Source organism: Mus caroli, unplaced genomic scaffold (assembly GCF_978045245.1).
Source record: "Mus caroli unplaced genomic scaffold, Mus_caroli_1 scaffold_15, whole genome shotgun sequence".
Lineage (NCBI taxonomy): Eukaryota > Metazoa > Chordata > Mammalia > Rodentia > Muridae > Mus > Mus caroli.
The window spans coordinates 87,605,974-87,613,889 of NW_028227270.1; the positions used below are offsets into that span (position 1 = coordinate 87,605,974).

The 7,916-nt window shown below is 42.5% G+C and overlaps 2 pseudogenes; one reads left to right on the forward strand and one right to left on the reverse strand.

Annotated features, from left to right (window-relative positions):
• Nucleotides 1-952: 952 nt before the first annotated feature.
• Nucleotides 953-2,439, reverse strand: LOC110288774 (peroxisomal biogenesis factor 3 pseudogene; annotated as a pseudogene).
• Nucleotides 2,440-6,940: 4,501 nt separating this feature from the next.
• Nucleotides 6,941-7,670, forward strand: LOC110288773 (myeloid leukemia factor 2 pseudogene; annotated as a pseudogene).
• The last annotated feature ends 246 nt before the right edge of the window (nt 7,671-7,916 follow it).

Genomic DNA, 7,916 nt, shown 5'->3' on the forward strand with positions numbered 1-7,916 from the left:
CTTGTATTCTCTGACCCATCCTCAGTTGAATATTCTCAAATATCCTGTCTATCACTCTAGCAACTCCTACTGGGGAGGCCTGAATTGTTAAGCATGTCAGCCTCTAGACCAAGTTACAAGAGCATTACTCTTTTCCTAACCCTAGTGCTTCAAGCCTATTCATAAAGATTCTGGACACCTGACTCCCTTTCTATGCAATTCATCCTTCTAGTAAAATACAATCACACTTTTGCCACATCACTCCCTTCTAGAATTACTCCCCTATCCAATCCTTCTCTATTGAACTCCTGCCAACCAATTCTGTTTAACAGGGATTTTTTTTTTAATGACTCCAAACCACTCAGATCCTTACATAGAACTAATCCCTAGTCTTTGTTCTCATTAACTCATTCCTCAGAATTTCAGGGCCCTCTGGATTCTTCTATTCAGCTGCTGGCTCTTTCCTCTCTATTCCAGTTTGTGTACTGGTATTCCTAGGAATGCTTCCCCTCCCTGGGAAAACCTCATGGAGGCCTATGTTTTCAAGCTATATGTATTTGATATCACATTAACACTTGGTTTTAGACCTCTCTTGAACTTCCCATGGAACTTCAATCTTTCCATGTCAAAATTTAAATTGATACAGGACCTGGTCACACAGGCTTGTTTTCCTAGATGTGTGGGAGAATACAGGAATTTGAGTCTATCCTGGGCTAAAGACCAAATTTAAGTCCAGCCTGGGTGGTTTACCAAGACACTGCCTCAAGATAAAACGTAAAAACAGTGCTAGGGATGTAGTTTAGTGGCAGAGTGCTTAACAAGAATTCAAGAGAGCCTGGTTCAGTCCCCTGTACTACAGAGGGAAAGATGGAAATAGATGTAAACAGGGGTTGGTCATGTTGCTAGGAGGCTAAATCTTTGTCACTGAAAGTTGACTGACCTGACATTGTTCCTTAAATCCCACATTAGTTGGTTTGGATCAGCTCTCCAGACTTTAAGAAATCATGATTGAGCCTGATGTAACTTGTGCACCAGTCAGATACACCTGATGAAGTAGACTGCTGATGAATTAAAAATACAGTAAGGTGCTAAATGAATCTACTTCATTATGAAATGAAGACTTTGCTCAAGAACAGACTTTATTAGGCATTTGGTTGCAAATTGTCAATTGCAAATTGTGTAGGTGATTTATTCAGAGTACTTTTTAGTGTAGCTGAATCCGCTATAGTTTTTTTTGAAAGAAAACAATCATTTCTCCAGTTGTTGGGGGGTACTAAACGCTTCGTACACATTAGCAGCAAAGTCTTTCACTTGTTCCATCATCAGCAGATCCTGCACAAAATGACTAGGTGTCTCACTGCAAACTGAATGGATCTGCCCGTTCACTATGGGAATTATCTTAGCTAAAGGCAGGCTGACACTGGACAGACTGTTTATGGAGTTACCATGTTGTAGGTCCTGCTCAGTGGGTCGAAAGAATTCAGCCATGTTGTCTAGAAGCCGACTGAAGCCTCTGTTTAGACAGGTATTCAAAACTGTACTAAAATCTGGACTTTCCAGCATGTCTCTTGTCTCATTGAGAAGTTTAATAGTGGTGATATCTCTGTGAGAAAGCCCATAGGCCTGAGCTGCCAATGGTGTCTCCTCATCTGGCATCATGTACTGGCACAGTGAAGACCGGGACACATCTTTATCATTCCAAGAAGTCCGATGTTGCTCAACAAGAATTCTGATTTCTTTTAGTTTTTGCTCCAAGTCCAAAAGGGACAAGGAATGTTTAAGAGAAACACTTCCTAAGATCCTTTGTACAGCTTGTTTAATGACAGTGACCAACTCTGTTAGGCCATCTCCAAGGAGGTGCTGAATACTTGATAAATACTGCTGCTGTACATCTGGAGGAGCCAGAATGCTAGTGTCATTTTTGCCAACTGTTGCATTATCCAGGTAAATATATCCACCAATTATGTTTAACTGGACTCGCAAAAGAACCACCAGCATACACGTGCTATATACAGCTACAATACTTCTTGTGAAACTTATTATCTTTAGGTCCTCCCATATTTCCAGCTTGTTTGAAGGCCTGCTTTTCAGCAGAGCTGTGAGACTCTCCGAGTTGAGCTGCTGCATTAAGGCCTCTCTCAGTGTCGGCAGCATGGACAGCACTGTCATATTGCAAGTCCTCTGGTTGCTTTCAAAATGGTACTGTCGCCGAGCTTGGGCAATGTATTCTGCAGCTTCTCTTTCTTGTATTTCTCTAATTTTTTTCTGTCCATATTTTCCCAGGATATATACTCCTCCGAGGACTGTGCCCAGGAAGATGCATTTCTTTTTGTGACGTTTCAGAAAATTCCACATTGATCTCAGCATCTCCAGACCCCGGGTTGTGTGGGTTGCCTAGGGGAGAGGGGCTGGCTCACTGTGTCTTCCGTCAACCTGGCCCGGACCTCCGGCAGCAGCGCGGTGGCCGAGCCTTTTTATTTACACAAAAACAGGGAAATGTTAAGGAGGTGATCTGGTTCTGAGATGTATTTGAATGCCAAAAAAACTAGCCCCTAAGATCTGGTTACCTCTGATGAGAAGATCCTCACATATAGCAAGTGATGTTACATAATCCTTGCTCCATAAGTTATCCCTGGTTGATTAATAAAGATGCCTATAGCCTGGGTTGGGCAGAAGAAAGTGGGGTAGAGTAGAGGTTTTAGAACTTGGGGTCTAAGGCAGGGACCATGAGGAGAAGTTCAAAGGAAGAAGAAGGAAGTAGCCATTGGGTAGTGTGGATTGTGAGCTCATGGCCATAAAGGTTGGCCTGATGAAGTAGGAGTACTCCAGACAGAAAATGACAAGTGATATCTGGGGAATCACCACAGGGAAGTAGACAAAATAGTATAGGGAGTTGATACCTGCTCAGCTCAAGTGCTTTTAACTTTATCACAAATCTAAATCTTTTTGTATTTTTTATTTGGAAAGCATATGGTCCAATTGGGATAGAAACCTCTAATAGCTATTTAAAGGTGATAAGGGGATGTAGCAAACTCCAGAATATAATGACATAAAGTTATTATTTCTGCTTGTACTTGGTCTTACCCCAATATCCAAGACATACTGTAACACATTTCATCTACTTGTATATATGTACTGAAGCCAGAGAATATATCCTCCCTCTTTTCTCTCTAAGGGGCTGCTAGACAATTCAGTAAGTAGAATATGTCTGTGGAACAAATGAAACATTTATACCATATCTGGGAAACAATTGACACTATTTCCCAATTATAGGCAGCTCATATAGTAAAATTTCTTCTTCTCCTTCTCCTCCTCCTCCTTCTTCCTATTATTTAATGTTATTGTTATTATTATTATTATTATTATTAATCATATTTACAATCCAGCTGTTATCCTCCCTCATGGTCCCCCCTCATACAACTCTTGATACCTTGCTTCTGAGAGGATGCTTCCCCCTGTTTCTGAGAGGATGCTTCTACACCCTCAGGCCTCTCCCCTCTCTGTGGCCTAAACTGTCTCAATGATTAGGTACATCTTCTCCCACTGAAGACAGACCAAGCAGTCCTTTGTATGTATATATATATATATATACACACACACACATGTGTGTGTGTGCGAGTGTGAGGGGGGGTCTTGGAATAGCTTGTGTATTCTGCCTAGTTGGTTGCTCAGTGTCTGAGTTCTCCCAGGAGTCCCTGTTAGTTGAGACTACAGGTCATGCTCCTGTTTCACTTCTTCCGTCCTTCCCCTAATTCAACCATAGGAGTCCAACTTCAGTCTAATGTTTGCATGTAAGTATATGCATCTGTCTCAGTCAGCTGCTTGTTGGGCCTCTCTGAGGACAGTCATTATAGGATCCTGTCTGTAAGCACACCACAGGACCAATGATAGTGTCAGGCCTTGGGGTCTCCCCATGAAATGGATCCCAAGTTGGGCTGGTCATTGGAATGTCTTTCCCTCAGTCTCTTCTCTATTTTTGTCCCTGCAGTTCTTTTTGACAGGAACACTTCTGGGTCAGAAATTTTGACTGTGTGTTAGTAACACCATCCCTCCTTTTGAGGCCCCATCTATCTAATAGAGGTGTACTCTTTGATTTTCCTCTCCTCACTGGTAGATATTTCACTTAAGGTCATTCCCATTAAGTGCTGAGAATTTCTCACCTCTTAAGTCTTTGGTACTTTCTGGAGGGTCTTCCCCAATTCCTACCTTCTGAGGTTACATATTTCCATTCATTCTGTTGGACCTCTGTACTTCTCCTCTCCCTGATCTTTCCTTATCCTGTTTCCACTTTTCTCTCTATCTCCCCTCTCCCACCCAAGTCCCTCCCTCCCTCTGCCTCTCCTGATTACTATTTTATTTCCCCTTTTAAGTGGGATTGAAGAATCTTCACTTGGACTTTCTACTTGTTAAAATTCTTAAATTCTGTGGGTTGTATCCTAGGTATTCTGTACTTTTTGGCTGATATCCAATTAGTGAGTATTTACAATGTATGTCCTTTTGGGTCTTGGTTACCTTACTCAGGATGATGTTTTCTAGTTCCATCCATTTGCCTGCAAAACTCATGATGTCCTCATTCTTAATAGCTAAATAGTATTCCATTGTGTAAATGAACCATATTTTCTGTATGAATTCTTCCATTGTGGGATATCTGGGCTGTTTCAAGCTTCTGGCTACTACAAATAAGGATGATGTTCTCCTATTGTGGAACATCTAGGTTGTTTCCAGCTTCTGGCTATTACAAATAAGTTTTCTATGAATATTGTGGAGTATGTGTCCCTGAAGTATGTGTCCCTGAAGTATGGTTGGACATCTTTTGGGTTTATGCCCAAGAGTAGTATAGCTGAGTCTTCAGGTAAGTCTATTTTCAATTTTCTGAGGAAACTCCAGGTTGATTTCCAGAGTGGTTGTATCAGTTTGCAGTCCACCAATAATAGAGGAGTGTTCCTTTTTCCCCACATCCTCAGCAGTATATGCTGCCACCTGAGGTTTCGATCTCAGGTATTCTGATTGGTGTAAGGTGGAATCTCTAGATCGTTTTGATTTGCATTTCTCAGATGACTAAGGACTTTGAACATTTCTTTAAGTGCTTCTTGGCCTTTTGACATTCTCTGTTATGAACTCTCTGTTTAGCTATATACTGCCATTTTTGATTGTTTTTTTTTTTTTTTCTGGAGGCCATCTTCTTTAATTCTTTATATATCTTGAATATACACCCTCTATTGGATATAGGATTAGTGAAGATTCTTTCCCAATCTGTAGGTTGCCAATTTGTCCTATTGCCTGTGTCTTTTCCCTCACCGAAGCTTTTCAGTTTCATGATGTCCCATTTATCAATTGTTGATCCTAGAGTTTAAACCATTTGAGTTGGTTAGGAAATCCCCCCCCCATCCCAATATGATAGAGACTCTTTCTCACTTCCTCCTTCTCCTCCTCTTCTTCTTCTTCTTCATTTTATTTCATTATTATTATTATTATTATTATTATTATTATTATTATTATTTGGTTTTTCAAGACAGGGTTTCTCTGTATAGCCCTGGCTGTCCTAGAACTCACTTTTTAGACCAGGCTGGCCTCAGACTCAGAAATCCGCCTGCCTCTGCTGGAGCACTGCCTTCTTTTTCTGCTTGGCCCAGGACTAGATCCAACCCACGGGCACCCATTATGTTCTCAGCTCTTCTGAGGCTTCCAGACGTGCCTGAGTGACCCCAGACTGTGCTCTCTTCAACCCCACCACAGCAGTATCTAGCCGCTTCACATAGCCTGATGCCCACCCAGAGCTGGCATGAAGTAAACATAATCAAAATTCTCATGTCTTGCCTACACGAGTGGCCGGAGTCCCGAGCTGACACGGGACACCCCATAACCCCACACTACATGTAGGTCCCAAATATCTAAGTGTAGTCCTAGACAGCTGGAATAAATACTTACAATAGAGAAAAAACTGTGTCAAGTGTTTCTCTCAGGTGGGTTCACCTAAGGTTCACATCAGGTTTCTGAACACATATTTTCACTTACTGGAAATGTAGTCCCAGCACTCAGCAGCTTGCTTTTCTGTTGTGGGCTGTGTGAGAGGAATAGCAAACCAGCTTTAAAACTTATGGAGTGCAGCCCACAGATCGGCCTATGATGATCGTTGTGCCTATAAGACTATGGGTCCTGAAGACTTCATGCTGTTGAATAGTTTTGTTCTTTGATGCCCTCGTGATCATCAAAATGAAACCATCCCTTATAGCCTATGGGCTGTATTAAAACTCTAAGGGATATTCCAGCCTCTCATTGGACAATGTCATTGACACAGTAACAGTGATTGATCTTTCAAGCATTGCTCTTGAAGCACATTAATGATTCAACCACTACCCTCAGAAATAACCTAGAGATAAAAAAAATTTTTAGTAAAGTTAGTTTAAGATATTTTTGCTAGTGACTTTGATGTAGAAAAACTTAGAGAAAAATTTAAAGTTCAGAAATGCACACTTGATCATAGGAAGAAGGATTTTTTTGAGGTCAGGGAACAAGAACAATGGCAGCCCAATTAGTAGTAACTGACATGACTCTCTTGCTATAACTGGCCTGGTGATCAAGGTGACGATTTATTCCTTCCACTCACTGTTGCCCTCAGCTTCCTGATTTGATTTAAAAAAAACATTAAGGAGTAGGTGTACATCTTGAGGATTTAAAATAGAAATGACTCATTGTTTTTACAGAAGAGTTAGGTTTGTGATTCTTTTAAAATTTTTATGAGATTATTTTTTAAGATATATAATAGGGTCAAGGGCAGGGGTAGGGAGATGGCAGCTGAAAGCAGGAGGCTGTGTGGGAGGTGAGCAGTTCTCATGGGGACCACTCTCTGCATCCCAGGTGGTAACCCTACTCAAGCAGCACGTGGAAGAAAGGCTAGTCGGATGGGACACTGGGCAGGAGTCAGAGACCATGTAGAGTTGTGGTCAGGACATTCTGCTTCATGAGAGACGTAGAGCCGGAGGATTCCATTTTCCAGATGGATCCCTTCACATTTCACCATCAGTATTGAGTTGCATGTTGTCAGGTGGTTTTGGATATAGCCCCTTCCTGAACAGCACAGATGGAAACATGCCAGCAACCAGGCCTGCCAGCTGCAGGATTCAGGCCGGGACTGTCTCTCCTTTGGAATGTTGGTAATGTCCAGAGGCTTCGTGGATATGTACGGGATGATGAACGACATGATTGGAAACATGGAGCACATGGCTGACAGAGGCAACTGCCAGACCTTCTCCTCCTCCACTGTCATCTCCTACCCCAACACTGGGGATGGTGCCCCCAAGGTTTACTAGGAGACATCTGAGAGGTGCTCAGCCCCAGGCGGGATCTGGGAGACACAGAGGACTGTCCGTGACTCAGACAGTGGTCCAGAGCAGAAGTCCATTGGGCATTACATTTGCGATAGGGCTTGCATCTTCCAACACTCCCGAAACCACGGCACAGGGGACCAGGAAGAGCAGCAGAACTACATCAACCTGGATGAAACTAAAGCAGCAGCGTTTGATAATGAATGGAGAAGGGAGACATCCCGATTCAGACAGCAACATCCTCTGGAATTTCCATGGCATAAGGCATCTGTGGTTGGGTGGTGTAAGGATGAAAGGCCTCCCTGCCTGGCTATCCAGGGACAGGAGGACTCCCACTCCTGACAGTCAAGTCACTATGACTGGTGAACGCCCCAGGCTCTCAGCTTCTCATGTGCAGGCTGAGAGACTGAGAAATCATCACTGAAATGAATGTCCATTCCAACCTCCATCCCAAATTATATTAAATTAACAGGCAAGCTGGCCCTGCCTTTCACTGGGGTCTCAAGGAGAGCCTTCTACTGACCTCTTACCTACTACCTATGTTTTCATCTTCACCCCTCACCATATTCCCCACCCATCTTTTATCCACTAACTTGACTTCTTATGTTGTTG